This window comes from Monodon monoceros, unplaced genomic scaffold (assembly GCF_005190385.1).
Source record: "Monodon monoceros isolate NGI ecotype Baffin Bay Population unplaced genomic scaffold, NGI_Narwhal_1 Super_Scaffold_9, whole genome shotgun sequence".
Lineage (NCBI taxonomy): Eukaryota > Metazoa > Chordata > Mammalia > Artiodactyla > Monodontidae > Monodon > Monodon monoceros.
The window spans coordinates 21686642-21706212 of record NW_021703786.1 but is presented as its reverse complement, the minus strand read 5'-3'; the positions used below and the strand labels follow the sequence as shown (position 1 = coordinate 21706212).

The following is a 19571-nucleotide window of genomic DNA, read 5'->3' as shown; positions in this document are numbered from 1 at the left end:
CTTTTTCTAACAAAGATTATAAAGTCATCATTCTGAGGAAAAGAATAGCAAACTGATCCTCTTTTCACATGCATCAACCCAATTTTCCTGAAAATATATCACTTACCGCCAGCTTCAGTCAACTCTGTGATCTTCTGAAATTCTGGCTTAGAAAGGTAAACTCCAAAATTTTGAAGACAAGTATTCAGATCCCCATAATCAATATTTTCATCTTTATCAATAGCTTTGATGACATCAGTCAATGCTGAAAATAAAGCAGTATGCTAATAAGCATTAAATATAAGTCAAAAGAAAAACACCAAGAGTAAGATGAATTTTAGTTCTAACACACTAACAAAATATTAAAAACTTCAGAAATGTTATATGTGAGAAGCATTACCAGAATCTTTAATAATATGAAAATTAAGGGCTTCCCTGGTGGCACAGTGGATAAGAATCTGCCTGCAAATGCAGGGGACACAGGTTCGATCCCTGGTCCAGGAAGATCCCACATGCCATGGAGCAACTAAGTCCATGAGCCACAACTACTGAGCCTGCACTGTAGTGCCTGCAAGCCACAACTACTGAACCCCATGTACCTAGAGCCTGTGCTCCACAATAAAAGAAGCCACCGTAGTGAGAAGCCCGTGCACAACAACGAAGAGTAGCCCCTGCTCACCACAACTAGAGAAAGCCCACATGCAGCAACAAAGACCCAACACAGCCAAAAATAAGTAAATAAAATAAAAATATCTTAAAAATTAAAAAAAAGAAAATTAATAAGTTATAAAATCAGAGTATGAAATATATTATTCCACTCTCCTATAGCATTTGTATCTAAGCAAGTGCCAATTTAATTGCACTAACAATACCACAACTAAAAATACATAGGATCAAAAATATTATATAATTTCCTCCATTTAATTCTCTAACAATTTAAAATTCCCTAGCAGTCTGTTTCTTAGTAGCAGAAACAGAAGTAGAAAACCTTCACTCTCAAATGATAAATTGGAATAAGCTTTTGTAACAATACATGGCTCAGTCATCAGTAAATTTATCTTAGTTTAACTTCTGTAAATATAAATTATTACTTGAAAACAGCTATGCTACATGTCTTTTTACAATACTTTAGAACGTATGCTTCACAAATTTGGGCAGTATTTCCTCCATTAAATTTAAACTGATAAATTTTTACTGCACTGAAAACTTTCTTAAAAGAAATTACTTATAAATATATGGATTAAGGAAGTTGACAGATGTGTGTATGTGAACTCTGGAACAAATTAAACTAAAATAAGTTTTCTCTAGTAGATTAGGATAGGTAAAGTGAGGAGCTGGGCAGTGGAGAGCATTAAAGTCATTATCAGTAGTTAATCTTCTTCAAGCAATCACTGGAAGTCATTACGGATTGCAAAACAAAGAAAGAATGATCAAAATGATTTCTGAACTAGATGATCCTTAAAACGATGCTTAAAAAGATGATTCTTATGTGTAAATACATGGAATAAGACACCATGTTCCTATTTTGTGAAAGTTTCAGGTGAAAGTAATTCTCATTTAAAAGTTAACAACAGAGGAGTGACATCAGCAAGACAGTTGAGTAGGAAGCCCTGGACTCCCCTTCTCCCCTCACACACACTGATTCAGCAAAAATTCATGGATAAATTCCTTTTGTGAGAAATGAGAAACTAACTGAAAGGCTCTAACATCCCAGGAGAATGCAAAACCAGATTCATTGAAGCTAGTAGGGAGATGTGGGACACCCTTTTGCTGGAGACCCTGTCCCCACTGCAGCACCATATGATCTGAAAGAGACCCCTTAGCTCCCAGCTTCACTCAGGGGAAGATAGAAATTGGTTCACACGTCCAGCAGTCCAACTTTTTTAAAAGGCCTCCCCAGAAGACTGGCTTCTGTCTTGCCAATCTTGGGGCTTTGATAGGTCTAGTATAGACTAGTAGTCTGGGATAGAACAGAGGTGGTGACATAAGCCAGTCAATGCCAATGATCCTTGCTCAGCACAGAGTAAGTAGATATAAAATGCCAATTCTCAGCTTCCCCCTGGATAGCAAAAGAATTGATTCATGCATCCAGCACCCCAACTCCTTCAGGGCCTCCCAAAGGACCAGCATCTGTCTCACCAGTCCTAGAGCCTGGGGAAGGAAAGAGTTGGTAGAGGTCCCAAGAATATTGGCTAAGCTAATTGGTAGGGGTATTCTCCTGTATAAGGCCAGTCTATGAAGGCTAAGAGACGTGCTTGCTTTATGTAATGCACAGACTCCAACACAGAGAATCTCATAACTCTAATAAAAAAGACAGATAACTCTCATAAAGATGCTCGTCAAAATCAAGAGAACAATGCAAGAACACAGTGAGAACTTCAACACAGAGATAGAAAATATTCAAAAGTGCCAAACAGAAATCATAGAGGTGAAGAACACAATAACTGAAAATTTCACTAGAGGTGCTAAACAGCAGACTAGATCAAGCAGAAGAATGGAACAGTGAACTAAAAGACAGGTCACTGGAAAGAATTCTGCAAACAAACACTGCTGAATAACACAATAAATGAAATCAAAAATTCTCTAGAAGGAATGAATAACAGAATAACTGAGGTAGAAGAACGGGTAAGTTACCTGGAAGATAAAATATTGGAAATAATTACTGCAGAGCAGAATAAAGAAAAAAGAGTGAAAAGAATTAAGGACAGTCTCAGAGACCTCTGGGGCAACATTAAACACACCAACATTTGAATTATTGGGGTTCCAGAAGAAGAAGAGAAAAAGAAAGGGACTGAGAAAATATTTGAAGAGATTATAGTTGAAAACTTCCCTAATATGGGAAAGTAAATAGTTAATCAAGTCCAGGAAGCCCAGAGAGTCCCATACAGGATACATCCAAGGAGAAACATGCCAAGACACATATTAATCAAAGTATCAAAAATTAAATACAAAGAAAAAACATTAAAAGCAGCAAGGGAAAAAACAACAAATAACACACAAGGGAATCCCCATAAGGTTAACAGCTGATCTTTCAGCAGAAACTCTGCAAGCCAGAAGGGAGTGGGAAGACATATTTAAAGTGATGAAGGGGAAAAACCTACAACCAAGATTACTCTACCCAGCAAGTATCTCATTCAGATTTGACAGAGAAATTAAAACCTTTACAGACAAGCAAAAGCTAAGAGAATTCAGCACCACCAAACCAGCTTTACAAATGCTAAAAGAACGTCTCTAGGCAGGAAACACAAGGGAAGGAAAAGACCTAGAATAACAAACTCAAAATAATTAAGAAAATGGCAATAGGAACATACATATCGATAATTACCTTAAATATAAATGGATTAAATGCTCCAACCAAAAGACATAGACTGGCTGAATGGATACAAAAACAAGACCTGTATATATGCTGTCTACAAGAGACCCACCTCAGACCTAGGGACACATACAGACTGAAAGTGAGGTGATAGAGAGATATTCCATGCAAATGGAAATCAAAAGAAACGTGGAGTAGCAATTCTCATATCAGATAAAATAGACTTTAAAACAAAGACTATTACAAGAGACAAAGAAGGACACTACATAATGATCAAGGGATCAATCCAAGAAGAAGATATAACAATTGTAAATATTTATGCATGCAACATAGGAGCACCTCAATACATAAGGCAAATGCTAACAGCCATAAAAGGGGAAATCGACAGTAACACAATAATAGTAGGGGACTTTAACACCCCACTTTCACCAATGGACAGATCATCCAAAATGAAAATAAATAAGGAAACACAAGCTTTAAATGACACATTAAACAAGATGGACTTAATTGATATTTATAGGACGTTCCATCCCAAAACAACAGAATACACTTTCTTTTCAAGTGCTCATGGATCATTCTCCAGGATAGATCATATCTTGGGTCACAAATCAAGCCTTGGTAAATTTAAGAAAATTGAAATCATATCAAGTATCTTTTCCAACCACAACACTATGAGAATAGATATCAATTACAGGAAAAAAGTCTGTAAAAAATACAAACACATGGAGGCTAAAGAATACACTACTTAATAACCAAGAGATCACTGAAGAAATCAAAGAGGAAATCAAAAAATACCTAGAAACAAATGACTATGAAAACACGACGACCCAAAACCTATGGGAGGCAGCAAAAGCAGTGCTAAGAGGGAAGTTTATAGCAATACAATCCTACCTTAAGAAACAAGAAACACCTCAAATAACCAACCTAACTTTACACCTAAAGCAATTAGAGAAAGAAGAACAAAAAAACCCCAAAGTTAGCAGAAGGAAAAAAATCATAAAGGTCAGATCAAAAATAAATGAAAAAGAAATGAAGGAAACGATAGCAAAGGTCAATAAAACTAAAAGCTGAGAAGATAAACAAAATTGATAAACCATTAGCCAGACTCATCAAGAAAAAAAAGGGAGATGACTTTTAGAAATGAAAAAGGAGAAGTAACAACTGACACTGCAGAAATACAAAGGATCATGAGAGATTACTACAAGCAACTATATGCCAATAAAATGGACAACCTGGAAGAAATAGACAAATTCTTAGAAAAGCACAACCTTCCGAGACTGAACCAGGAAGAAATAGAAAATAGAAACAGACCAATCACAAGCACTGAAATTGAAACTGTGATTAAAAATCTTCTAACAAACAAAAGCCCAGGACCAGATGGCTTCACAGGCGAATTCTATCAAACATTTAGAGAAGAGCTAGCACCCATCCTTCTCAAACTCTTCCAAAATATAACAGAGGGAGGAACACTCCCAAACTCATTCTATGAGGCCACCATCACCCCGATACCAAAACCAGACAAAGATGCCACAAAAAAAGAAAAATACAGGCCAATATCACTGATGACATAGATGCAAAAATCCTCAACAAAATACTAGCAAACAGAATCCAACAGCAAATTAAAAGGATCATACACCACGATCAAGTGGGGTTTATCCCAGGAATGCAAGAATTCTTCAATATATGCAAGTCAATCAACGTGATACACCATATTAACAAATTGAAGGAGAAAAACCATATGATCATCTCAATAGATGCAGAGAAAGCTTTTGACAAAATTCAACACCTATTTATGATAAAAACCCTCCAGAAAGTAGGCACAGAAGGAACTTACCTCAACATAATAAAGACCAAATATGACAAACCCACAGCCAACATCATTCTCAATGGTGAAAAACTGAAACCATTTCCACTAAGATCAGGAACAAGACAAGGTTGCCCACTCTCACCACTAGTATTCAACATAGTTCTGGAAGTGTTAGCCACAGCAATCAGAGAAGAAAAAGAAATAAAAGTAAGCCAAATCAGAAAAGAAGTAAAGGTGTCACTGTTTGCAGATGACATGATACTATACGTAGAGAATCATAAATATGCTACCAGAAAACTACTAGAGCTAATCAATGAATTTGGTAAAGTAGCAGGATACAAAATTAATGCACAGAAATCTCTTGCATTCCTATACACTAATGATGAAAAACCTGAAAGTGAAATTAAGAAAACACTCCCATTTACCATTGCAAAAAATAAAATAAAATATCTAGGAATAAACCTACCTAAGGAGACAAAAGACCTGTATGCAGAAAATTATAAGACACTGATGAAAGAAATTAAAGATGATACAAACAGATGGAGAGATATACCATGTTCTTGGATTGGAAGAATCAACATTGTGAAAATGACTATACTACCCAAAGCAATCTACAGATTCAATGCAATCCCTATGAAACTACCACCGGCATTTTTCACAGAACTAGAACAAAAAATTTCATGAAACACAAAAGACCCCGAATAGCCAAGGCAATCTTGAGAAAGAAAAACGGAGCTTGAGGAATCAGGCTCCCTGACTTCAGACAATAGTACAAAGTTACAGTCATCAAGACAGTATGGTACTGGAAAAAGAACAGAAATATAGATCAATGGAACCGGACAGAAAGCCCAGAGATAAACCCATGCACATATGGTCACCTTATCTTTGATAAAGGGGGCAAGAATATACAGTGGAGAAAAGACAGCCTCTTCAATAAGTGGTGCTGGGAAACTGGACAGCTACATATAAAAGAATGAAATTAGAACACTCCCTAACACCATACACAAAAATAAACTCAAAATGGGTGAAAGACCTAAATGTAAGTCCAGACACTATCAAACTCTCAGAGGAAAACATAGGCAGAACACTCTATGACATAAATCACAGCAAGGTCCTTTTTGACCCACCTCCTAGAGAAATGGAAATAAAAACAAAAATAAACAAATGGGACCTAATGAAACTTAAAAGCTATTGCACAGCAAAGGAAACCATAAACAAGACGAAAAGACAACCCTCAGAATGGGAGAAAATATTTGCAAATGAAGCAACTGACAAAGGATTAATCTCCAAAATTTACAAGCAGCTCATGCAGCTCAATAACAAAAAAACAAACAACCCAATCCAAAAATGGGCAGAAGACCTAAATAGACATTTCTCCAAAGAAGATATACAGATTGCCAACAAACACATGAAAGGATGCTCAACATCATTAATCATTAGAGAAATGCAAACCAAAACTACAATGAGATATCATCTCACACCAGTCAGAATGGGCATCATCAAAAAATCTACAAACAATAAATGCTGGAGAGGGTGTGGAGAAAAGGGAACCCCCTTGCACTGTTGGTGGGAATGTAAATTGATACAGCCACTATGGAGAACAGTATGGAGGTTCCTTAAAAAACTAAAAATAGAACTACCATACGACCCAGCAATCCCACTACTGGGCATATACCCTGAGAAACCATAATTCAAAAAGAGTCAAGTACCACAATGTTCATTGCAGCTCTATTTACAATAGCCAGGGCATGGAAGCAATCTAAGTGTCCATCAACAGATGAATGGATAAAGAAGATGTGGCACATATATACAATGGAATATTACTCAGCCATAAAAAGAAACGAAATTGAGTTACTTGTAGTGAGGTGGATGGACCTAGAGTCTGTCATACAGAGTGAAGTAAGTCAGAAAGAGAAAAACAAATACCGTATGCTAACACATATATATGGAATCTAAAAAACAAACAAAAAAATGATCATGAAGAACCTAGGGGCAAGACAGGAATAAAGACGCAGACCTACTAGAGAATGGACTTGAGGATATGGGGAGGGGGAAGGGTAAGCTGGGACAAAGTGAGAGAGTGGCATGGCCATATATACACTACCAAATGTAAAATAGATAGCTAGTGGGAAACAGCCACATAGCACAAGGAGATCAGCTCGATGTTTTGTGACCACCTAGAGGGATGGGATAGGGAGGGTGGGAGGGAGGGAGACGCAAGAGGGAAGAGATATGGGGATATATGTATATGTATAACTGATTCACTTTGTTATAAAGCAGAAACTAACACACCATTGGAAAGCAATTATACTCTAATAAAGATGTTAAAAAAAAAAAAGAAGACAGGAGATAACAAGTGTTGGCAAGAATGTGGAGAAATGAGAACCCTCATACACTGTTGGTGGGAATATAAGTTGGTACAGTCACCATGGAAAACCGTACGGAGAAGTTCCTGAAAACAATTAAAAACAACTACCATATGATCCAGGAATTCCACTTCTGGGTATATATCCAAGGAAACGAAAACAGGATCTCAAAGAGGTATCTGCACTGCCATGTTCATTGCAGCATTATTCACAATAGCCAAGATATGAAACTATGTAAGTGTCTGTCAACAGATGAATAGTTAAAGAAGATGTGGTAAATATATACAATGGAATACAATATATTTAGCCATGACAAAGAAGGGAACAACATGGATGGACCTTGATGGCATTATGCAAAGTGAAATAAGTCAAACAGAGAAAGACAAATACTATAGGATATCACTCATATGTGATTTTTTTTAAAAAGCCAAGTCACAAGGTGACTATAGTTAATAATCCTGTATTGTATAACTGAAATTTGCTGAGAGTAGAATTTGTGTTGTCACCAAAAGAATAATAATGATGATGATGTAAATATGTGAGGTGATGAATATGTTACTTAACTCGATGGTGGTAATTATTTCTCAGGGAATACATACATCAAATCACCACACTGTACATTTAAATAAATTACAATTTTATTTGTCAAAAAAAAAAAAGGACAAACAGACATATGGATAATGACTTTCTTATAACTGGAAACCTATGATAACTTATAGGCTTCAACATGGCTGTGAGAGAAGTGAGAAAAATATGAGAATGGCTATCTAGGAATTAAAACCATGCCCCTAAAAGAATGGCTACCAATATGCATGATCCACTATACTTAGTACATTATGAGAACACATGAGTTACATTTTTGGTTCTCTTAAACTGGCAAAAGCATAATTCAATTAAGTAACCTCACAGTTTAACTTACTTTTTTGTGTGATCTGGGCTCAAACCCCTAACTTCAGGTGAAATTCTCTTCTCTGTTGTTTTAGAAAACTTGATGTATTTCTTGCTGTCAACATTTCTTGATGGCAAGTCAGTTGCAAAAAAATTATAGCCATCGTCTGATAAATCAGTATTTTCTTCTCCCTGGGGAGCAATCAAAAGCCACAGTCAGCCATGTTCTCTTTGCACACATAAATTAAATATGACATTCTGGGTCAAATCATTCATTTTAGATCAATATTCTCTCTAAAATGGTGCTATCGAAAAGAATTTTGTTGAAAAGAGTTAGTTAATGCATTAGTCTGGATTAGGTATATATTCTAAATGACTCCAACTTTCCTTAGTGCATTATGCAGCTACAAATGCACAGCATTCGTGAATGTATCTAACACTTATTAAATCTAGTTCTTAAGGCATCATTAAACTTAACTTCATAATTAAAATATTCTGTTTTGTGAAAGACACTGTCAAGCAGATGAGAGGACAACTCATAGACTGGGAGAAAATATTTGCAAAAGACATATCTGATAAGGGACTGTAATCAAAGTATCTTTATTTTGTATATTCAAAACTATACAAAGAACTCTTAAAACTCAACAATAAGAAAAAGAACAACCCAATTAAAAAATGGGCAAAAGATCTTAACAGACACCTCACCAAAGAAGATATACAAATGGCAAACAAGCACATGAAAAGATGTTCAACATCATGTCACTAGGGAATTACAAATTAAAATATCAAGATACCATCACACATCTATTAGAATAGCCGAAATCAAAACACAGACAACACCAAATGCTGGCAAGAATGTGAAGCAAGAGGAACTCTCATTCATTGCTGGGAATGCAAAATGGTATAGCTGTTTTGAAAGACAATTTCACAGCCTCTTACAAAACTAAACATACTCTTACCATACAATCCAGCAATTGCACTTCTCCATGTTTACCCAAAGGAGTTGAAAAAGTATATCCACACAAAAACCTGAACACAGACGTTTATAGCTTTATTCATGATTGCCAAAACTTGTAAAAAACCAAGATGTTCTTCAATAGATCAGGGGATAAACTGTGATACATTCAGACCATGGAATACTATTCAGTGCTAAAAAGGAATGAGCTATCAAGCCATGAAAAGACATGGAGGAAACTTAAATGTATACTGCTAAGTGAAAGCAGCCAATCTGTAAAAGCTACACACTGTATGATTCCATCTATATGGCATTCTGGAAAAGGCAAAACTATGGAGACAATAAAAAGATCAGTGGTTACTAGTGGTGGGTGGGGGCTGAGAAGAGATGAATAGGCAGAGCACAGAGGATTTTAGGGCAGTGAAACTATTCTATATAACATTTTAATAGTGGCTACATGTCATCACATATTTGTCCAAACCCATAGAATGTACAACATCAAGAGCCAACTCTAATACAAACTATGGACTTTGGGTGATAATGATGTGTCAATACAGGTTCATCAGTTATAACAAATGGAGCACAGTGATGAAGGGTATTGATAGTGGAGGAGGCTGTGGGGCACAGGGTATATAGGAACTCTCTGTACTATCCACTCAATTTTGCTGTGAATCTAAAACTGCTCTTAAAAAATAAAGTCTATTAAAAAAAATCTATATTCCTTTTAAATAGAACCCCCCCCAAAAAAAAAACCAAACAAACAACTAGAGCCCAAGAGCAATTAACATGTTTAGAAAAAGAGGAATGAAGTTGGAAATATTCTCTTTCTTGAAATATGGCAGTTTGCAGTTTGGACTGCATCTAGTTCATCAAAGGTACATTAGTTTTTAATCCCTGAAGAGATTACACAGGCAATTTATAATGCAGATTACCATGGGAGTCTAGAGAGACCTTTATTTCCGCATTAGATAGAAATTAAGAGAATTATTTCAGTGATTTTTAGAATTTGCACACATTTATCTTACAACAGAGACAAACCTTTAAAAACTTGTTTCAGAAAGGCAATCTGATTTGCTGCCCTGATGAGATGTTTATTACAAATGATGAAAGGATTAGCAGAGAGGTTAAGAAAAATGACCCAAAATCGAAACCATTAAAAAAAAAGGAAGGGGATCTAAAAAGACAGAGGGGCACAAAAACCTGTTATCAAAGGCCTGATGAACAGAAACAAATAGTGAATAGAAACTTTAACAACACAGAAAAGGAAGAAAAGAATTTCTAAAACTCTACAGATAAAGGTGAACCATCTGTAAAATACAAACTATATAGTTTAAGGGAATAAATTGGTATGATATATTAATATTGTTAACTTTTTTAATATTTAAGAATTCAAAATCAGTTTATAAGGGTACAATCAATAAAGTATTACATATAAAAGGATGGAACAGGTTAATATATACATATATATTACATGTCTCAGTACTTAGCAAGAAGCCCCTGAAATTGTTTTTTGGAATTACAGTATAGGTACATGTCTCATATGGTGGCACCAGATCCACTGAAAGAATAAATTTAAAAGATTAAGACTCTCATGGAATATTACTCAGCCATAAAAAGAAACAAAATTGAGTTACTTGTAGTGAGGTGGATGGACCTAGAGTCTGTCATACAGAGTGAAGTAAGTCAGAAAGAGAAAAACAAATACCGTATGCTAACACATATATATGGAATCTAAAAAAAAAAAAAAGGTTCTGAAGAACCTAGGGGCAGGACAGGAATAAAGACGCAGAAGTAGAGAATGGACTTGAGGACACGGGGAGGGGGAAGGGTAAGCTGGGACAAAGTGAGAGAGTGGTATGGACTTATATATACTACCAAATGTAAAATAGCTAGCTAGTGGGAAGCAGCCGCATAGCACAAGGAGATCAGCTCGGTGCTTTGTGTCTACCTAGAGGGGTGGAATAGGGAGGGTGGGAGGGAGACGCAGAGGGAGGAGATATGGGGATATATGTATATGTATAGCTGATTCACTTTGTTATAAAGCAGAAACTAACACACCATTGTAAAGCAATTATGCTCCAATAAAGATGTTAAAAAATAAAATAATTTTAAAAGTCCATATTCAGATATGAAAAAAAAAAAAAGATTAAGACTCTCAACTGACAATGTTAAATTCTACCTGAGTCTTGTGCTCCTAAAAAACAGTGAAAGAAGAATTCCCTCACCCTTTTGTGTTCTGGATAATGGCTGACTGGAAAGAACCACCCCTCCTCAAAAGATTTAGAAAAAACTTACCACATACCCCTCTTGTTTACCTATGACAAGGCCAAACACCTTCAAATTTTCCTTTCTTTGCCTCATAAATGGTTAGCTGAATTGTTTTATCCTCACCAATTAATCAGGACAAAATGCTTATTAACTAGACTTCGGTTAAGCTTCTCTCCTTCTCCAAGCCCCTGAACTTTGGCCCACCCTCAGCCTGAGCCAGTCAGCATGCAACCCCTCCAGAAAATAGGGCTGGCCTCTCGGTAAAATATTCTCTGATCTATTTATCCGATCATGCCACTCTAACATCCCATTTCCCCATATCCAGTTCTTCCTAGCCTTGTTTACTCCTCTCTATAAAAGAAAACCCTTTTAATCACTTTGCTGTACACCTGAAACTAACACAACATTGTTAATCAACTATACTCCAATATAAAATAAAAATTAAAAAATAATAATACAATAAAATAAAATAAAAAAACAAAAAAGAAAGAAAAGAAAACCCTTCTTCCCTAAACCTTGGAGATGCTTGCAGATCTTATGGTCACAGCGTTCTCCCTATTGCAATAGTCCCCCCCTCCTCCTATTTCAATAGTCTCTTTCCTCCCTTACAATAATCCTTTTGAATAAAGTCTCTCCATACTAAGTCCTGATTTGTTTTTATTGACACAATACTGGCCAATACATAAGAATGTCCCCTGAATCACAGATAAGAGGGCTAGAGAAACTTGTTATCTTTTAAATTACCTTTTGATTAGACTGCCATGTTATTAATTACATTATCTACAACCTCTCATGTAGGTTTAAATCCTTTGGTCTCCTGGAAAATTGTCCCTGTCCCTTTCCCAAAAAATACTCTCATCACACATCACAGATCTCTTGATACTACATGGGTTGCTGGGATGAGAGTTCAACATATATCCACTAAAAGAGTTCAAAGGTCACCTCAGTTATTAAGCAAGATCATATGACTATGTTGCTATGAATCTGCTTACTGATTATGGGTGTGAGGTAATGTAAACTAATTTTTAAGAGAGAAAAGGAAGGAATCTTTAGAAACTGTTTTGAAAAATACCTGGCAAAATAAATGTCCTTTAGTTTCCATCTTTCTGTTTAGAGGTAAATTCTGCCCTTAAGGCCTCAAAGAACTTGATGAACAAGTGTGAATGAACAGTAGCACAAAATGATTTCCTGCAGGGACTTCCCTGGTGGCGCAGTGGTTAAGAATCCGCCTGCCAATGCAGGGGACATGGGTTTGAGCCCTGGTCCCGGAAGATCACACATGCCGTGGAGCAGCTAAGCCCGTGTGCCACAACTACTGAGCCTGCACTCTACAGCCCACGAGCCACAACTACTGAGCCCACGTGCCACAACTACTGAAGCCCGCACACTTAGAGCTCGGGCTCCACAACAAGAGAAGCCACTGCAATGAGAAGCCTGCACACGGCAACAAAGAGTAGCCCCCGCTCGCCACAACTAGAGAAAGTCCACGCAGCAATGAAGACCCAACGTAGCCAAAAATAAATAAATAAATAAATTTATTTAAAAAAATGATTTCCTGCAAAAAAGAGAAAAGTAAAAAATCATATCCCTGTTTAGGAGACATAAGTAATTATATTTAACTACCTTAAGTTATTCTTTCAATGTAACACTCACTTATAGTACGATACCTAATAGACATTTCCCAACTCAGATATATATACAAAAGCTAGAAAAGGCAGTTAATAGATCATAAATCACAGGAGATCATCCAGTCCCTTAACTTTACCTTTGTAGTATAAGGAGGAGAATAGAAATCCAAATTCAAATGTCGTGAAAAGCAGGAAGTTGTTATATGTATTTATTCAAATAAGCCCAGTTAAGCAGAACTACTAACATAGCCAGTAATTGCTAATGCTATTAAATACTTACTGTGAGACATTATGATAAACACTCTGACCTGCATTATTTCATTTATTCCTGAAAACTACCTTTCAAGGAATTATCATTCTCTCTATTTTACAGATGAGGAAAATAAAAACTTAGATCAAATTGCCCAAGATTCCACAGCCAACAAACAGTGCAGTCAGATTTTGAATTCAGGCAGCCTAACTCAAGAGCCTGTGGTCTTCAGCACCATACAACATTGCCTCTCAAAACAATACTATTGCAAACAAAAAATGTTTTAGCCAGTTCTACACTATGTAAATGTGATAACCAACTTTAGAAATTTAGAATTTCCCAAATTTTTCACAATATCTTTTACTTATATCTGAGTCACATTTGATGAGTGGTTTATTATGTTGGTAGTGACATTCCATTGTTAGTCGCAATTATTAGTATCTTTTTCATATTGTGAAGTTGAACTGCAAATATTAATATTCTGTCTAATAGAGAGATAGTACTTTAAAATAATTTATTTCTGTAAATGTTATTGTAATTACTGTTGAATGTGGTATGCCCAACATTCCTGGAATTCAAAACATGTTAAAAATAAAATGAAACCACATTAAAAATACCTATCTCAGAAGACATTAGAAGGCTGTACAGGTTTCCCCAGCAACCCACTCTATGTAACCTCTTCTAAAGCTTCTCTAACCAGTTCAATCTTCACCTCTAAACTTCTTGGCATAGCACTTACTTACTGTCTTCATTTTTCTTATTGTCTTCATTATTCAACTGGCATTAATCATTTGCCTTGTATTTTTATTTAATTATCACATGTATAGCTCTTACACCAATTAAAGCCTAAATTTCTAAGGAATGGGCTGGTATCTCATCATTCTTTGAATTATTTCTCACAGAACCAAGCACAGTGCTATAGACATATTGTAAAAGAAGGAAAGAAAGAAGGGAGGGAAGGAGAGAGGCAGAGAAGGAGGGAGGGAAGGGGAGGGAAGAGGGAGGAAGGGAGGAAGGAATTCTGTCCCTACTGAGCTTACTCACCAAGAGCTCTTAGGTCATTAAAGTACTTAATTAAGCAGAGTAAGCACGACTTAAATAAATTTTGAAAGGAAGAACTGTTTCATAATTATTGATCAGATTATCAAAAAGTTGGCAGGGCTCAATCTGCTGGATAAATCAGATACCACATAAGTCTCTCCAAGGTAAGAGAAAAAATAGCACAGGAAGTCTTTTTCCCATAACTCTGACAACAGAATTGTTTCTTAACTCTTTTAATCCTATGACATATATGTGAACTTGCAAGGGAAAACCAAGGAAAGTAAAAAGAGTCGTATCCCTTTTCTCCAATCCATTCATCCCTCCATCCATGAATTCAACACATATATATTGCAACATGGAGGACACCAACTACCCTAAGAGGAGCCATTTGGGTGTTATGATACGGAAATAATGTCCTTGGAGTGAGTTCAAGGGAGAATGGGGGACAGAAATTGGAGACAGCCAGAAGAGATGACTTAAGGAGTTATTCTGTAAAGGGAAAGAGAAATGAGATAGTAGCTGAGGGGTCAGAGCGGTTATGAGGCTTTAAGATGGGGAAAGATAAAGAAATGTTCATATGCTAATAGAAATAATCTAGTGGAGGAGCAAAAATTAATCATATAGGAGGGGAGAGTTACTGGAACAATATTCTCAAGTAGGAGAAAGGAAATGGGATTTAGGGCAGAAGGGGAGGCTCTGGCCTTAGCTTAGCACATATTCACAGTAGTAGGAGACATGGCGGAGTAACTGGGCATAATTACATGTAGAGTAGGTGAGTAGGTGAGTAGGTGTGGTCGTGGGAGCTTGTGGAAATCATCTCTGATTGCGTCAGTCTCCTTAGTGAAACGGGAAGCAAAGTAATCAACAGAGAATGAGGATGTGAGAGGAGGAGCTGGAGGTTTGAGGAAAGAGGCATTGTTATAAAATAGTCATCTAGGAGAGTGGAGGAAGTAATATAGTCCAATCAACTCACACCTGACGGAATGGCTATCATCAAAAAGTCTACAAATAACAAGTGTTGGCGAGGATGTAGAGAAAAGGGAACCCAAGTACACTGTTGGTAGGATTGTAAATCGGTGCAGCCACTATGGAAAACAGTATGGAGGTTCCTTAAAAAAACTAAAAATAGAACATGATCCAGCAATTCCACTGCTGGGTTTGTATCCTAAGAAAATGAAAACACTAATTCAAAAAGATACATGCACCCCAATGTTCATAGCAGCTCTACTTACAATAGCTAAGACATGGAAGCAACCTAAGTGCCCATCAAAAGACGAATGGATAGGGCTTCCCTGGTGGCGCAGTGGTTAAGAATCCGCCTGCCAATGCAGGGGACACGGGTTCGATCCCTGGTCCGGGAAGATCCCATGTGCTGCAGAGCAACTAAGCCCATATGCCACAACTACTGAGCCTGTGCTCTACAGCCCGTGAACCATAACTACTGAAGCCCGCGAGCCACAACTACTGAAGCCCACACGCCTAGAGCCTGTGCTCTGCAACAAGAGAAGCCACCACAAGGAGGAAACTGTGCACAGCACAAAGACCCAATGCAGCCAAAAATAAATAAATAAATTTATTTTTTAAAAAAAAAGATGGATAAAGATGATGTGATGTGTGTGTGTGTGTGTGTGTGTGTGTGTGTGTGTGTGTGATGGAATATTACTGAGCCATAAAAAAGAATGATATTCTGACATTTGCAACAACATGGATGAACCTAGAGGGTATTATGCTTAGTGAAGTAAGTCAGACAGAGAAACACAAAGACTTTATATTATCAGCTATATGTGGAATCTAAAAAGAAAACAAATGAATGTATGTAACAAAACAGAGAACAAACTCCTGGTTACCAGTAGGGAGAGGGAAGTGGGGAGGGGTAAAATAGAGTTATGGGATTAAGAGACACAAACAACTATGTATAAAATAAATAAGCAACAAGGATATATTGTGCAGTACAGGGAAATATAGCCATTATTTTGTAGTAACTTTAAATGGAGTATAACCTATAAAAATATTGAATTGCTATGTTGTACACCTGAAACTAATATAATATTGTCATATAATCAACTATACTTCAACAAATAATAAAATAAAAAAATTTAAAGAATGGGCAAAACTAATAAATGGTAATATAAATTTTAAAAAAATAGAATTAATAGCCCAGGGGAATCTGATATGATCGCTGGACAGCTTGAAGGGTCCCTTTAGGTAAGTGATCATGAATTTAAAGTGAACAGTAATCATGGTTGTGTGTTTTCCTCCAACCATGTTCATTGCAAAAATGCTGAAACTCAGCAGGCGGAGATCTAGGTTAAATCTAGGGTTATGATTTAGCCAAGAAAGTAAAATGAACTGAAAAGGTGGTAAGGGAACTGGGGGCAAATGCAAGGGAGTGGTTTTAATTACTGACCATGAAACAAACTGAGTAGGTGGGTGGGAAGTAAGGACAACAGAGAATGGGTGACATTTAAAAAAAATTTTTTTTAACTAAAGGTAAGAATGTGATGGCTGGAGAATGCAGCATATTGAGATAACAGAGTTGCAGTTATTGGTAATATAAGACAGAAGCTATGAAGGGAGCAAGTGACTGAGGAAAGGTGAAATTATTGTAGGAGAGGAGGGCAAGAACTGAGAGACCAGATATTCAAAGGATCATCTATGTGAATACTAAAATCACAAGAATTATGACAGAAGTATTGCTAGAGTGGTAGAAAGCCTGGAGCTGAAATTTGCAACAAGGAGTAGTAGTGCATGGTATAATCTGATGTGAGGTGCAAAACTGAAAGTTTTGAGAATGGGAGGAAGAAAAGTCTAGAAACAGCTATGAGAAGCACGAAGGGCATCTATTCTGGCAAAGGTCCCAGTGGTACTAGGAGAGTAAGAGACAAAAGAGCCACCAGCAGCCATATCCTGTATTCTGCCCACCACACTCCCCACCACACACCATTCTTTCTCATTTTCCTTTGCTTCTTGGTTGTCATCATCTGACTCATCAAAAACTACCAAAAAGAAGTGAGAAAATTCAAAACTCTCTGATACATCAAAGGTATTTTTTTAATATCATGATTGATTCATTCCCTATGTAGATCAAGCTGTTGTATTGTTACTAAATGGTTTTCCAGTCCTTGGCAAAGTATAGAATTTTCAAAATTTTGTAACTTAAAAGATATATGTTAGGGACTTCCCTGGTGGTCCAGTGGCAAAGAATCTGCCTTACAATGCAGGGGACGGGGGTTCGATTCCTGGTCAGGGAACTAAGATCCCACATGCCACGGTGGGATCTAAGCCCGCGTGTCACAACTACTGAGTTCACGTACCTCAATTAGAGAGCCCGCATGCCGCAAACTACAGAGCCTACGCGACCTGGAGCCCACGCGCCACAACTAGAGAGAGAAAACCCACAGACCACAAATAGAGAGAAGCCCGCGTGCGGCAACTAGAGAGAAGCTCACGCGTTACGACGAAGAGCCCGCATGCCCCAACGAAGATCCCAAGTGCTGCAACTAATACCCGACGCAACCAAAAATAAATAATTAATAATAATAAATCTTTAAAAATATATATATATGTTAAGGGCTGGGGTGGGGGGTACTCCTTGTTTGATGTTACATGACATCACAGAATCCATAACAGAGCTAGAATGATCTTAGAAATCTTTCCAGTCTAACCCCTTAATTATTAATTACACATGAGGAAACGGATGCACAAAGAGACTGTGATTTGCCCACACAAAGTACACAAGAAAATACACAGTAGCAAAATTCAGGTCTCTGACTCCTGAATTCAGGGATAGTTCAGTAAAACTCCATTGCTTCCTAGTAAACCAAGAGGCAGAGCTGAGGCAGAAAACAAAGAGCTTCTGACTCCAAAAGCCCAAAATAAGACTTAATTTTGTTTAGGGCCTTAAGGTTTACATTGTGCTTCCACAGTTGTACCTTCTCCCTTGATGAATTATCACCACCTCCACAGAATAACTGACTGCTTCTCAGAGTGACATCCCCTCACAAAGTACCTTCCACACCTCTTCCCTCACGAGCTGCCTCACTCACTCACTCTCCTCCACTTTTGTTGACGGCACACGTCCATTAAATGCAACTGTATAACCACGTCACTGCATCTACAGATCACCCCCAATCGCCACCTTTGTTTAACAAATATTAAGTGAACATCCCCTTCATGCAAAACCCCGCGCGGTGGAGGATTCCAAGGGGCCCTGCTCTTGTGAAGCTTATGACTTTTTTGGGAAGAAAAGCAAGTAGACAAGAAAACCACCTGCGAAGGTGGCAACAAGTGCTCTAACGGAGGTCTAATTGTATGCGAAGGAGCAGGGAGGCCTCCCCGCCACAGTGACCGCCACCCTCCGAGAACCACCACCATTTCTGAGGGACTGCCGGCTCCGGCCCAGTCATCCCTCACTCTGCCCCTTGACTGTCCGCCTCGTCACCTCACTGCCCTTTCTGGAACCTTCACTCATCTCCGGAACTGTTCCACTTTGTACCTCACACCGCGTGGCCGTCTTCTCTCCCTCAGCCTCAGAGGCTGTTCCTACCCATCGCCTTAGCGGGTCTCCCCTCCCCACCTCTGTCCCCTGAAGGTCCCACCGTCGGCCCCCTACGACTCCCCAATCTGTTCCTCGCTCCCTCAGGTGTCTGCGGGTCCTCACGCAGGTGCTTCAGCCCCTCGGCCCCTCGCTCGGCGCGACGCTCTCGCTCCACCTCCTTCCCGGGCTCCGGCGCAACGAGGCCCCGCCCCCGGGTCACCTGACCGCCCTGATGCCCCGCCCACTGAGCACCCGGCGCTGGGTGATCGCGGGACCCAGGCTTCCTCGGATGCCGCCGCCACGGTCGCCTTGCAGGGACTCCGGGGCTCCGGGCAGCGGCTGAGGTCGCCGCCGCCTCCGCCCGGACTAGAGAGCGCTGCGGCCGCATCCGTCTGCCTCACCTCATAAGGGCCTGTGACCTCACCCGGCCGGGGGTCGGCGGCCTGGACACGAGTGGCGGGGCTCATCTCCGAGCTCTCCCTCCTGCACCCTGGACCTCGATTTCTTCCTCCATCCTACACGCTCTCTGCTCTTCTGGT

The 19571-nt window shown here is 38.4% G+C and overlaps 1 protein-coding gene across 4 annotated transcripts in view; it reads right to left on the bottom strand.

Annotated features, from left to right (window-relative positions):
• LOC114889636 overlaps positions 1-19235 on the bottom strand; it is a 61539-nt gene extending 42304 nt beyond the window's left edge. For 2 of the 4 annotated variants that reach the window (XR_003792068.1, XM_029213054.1), the window contains exons 1-3: positions 19094-19235; positions 8385-8545; positions 107-244 (exon numbers count right to left, since the gene is read on the bottom strand). The gene's annotated coding sequence lies outside the window, so the exon portion shown is untranslated. Of the gene's footprint in view, positions 1-106; positions 245-8384; positions 8546-19071 lie in introns of all 4 variants that reach the window. The other 2 variants (XM_029213055.1, XM_029213056.1) reach the window with 2 other exon arrangements.
• Positions 19236-19571: the final 336 nt, after the last annotated feature.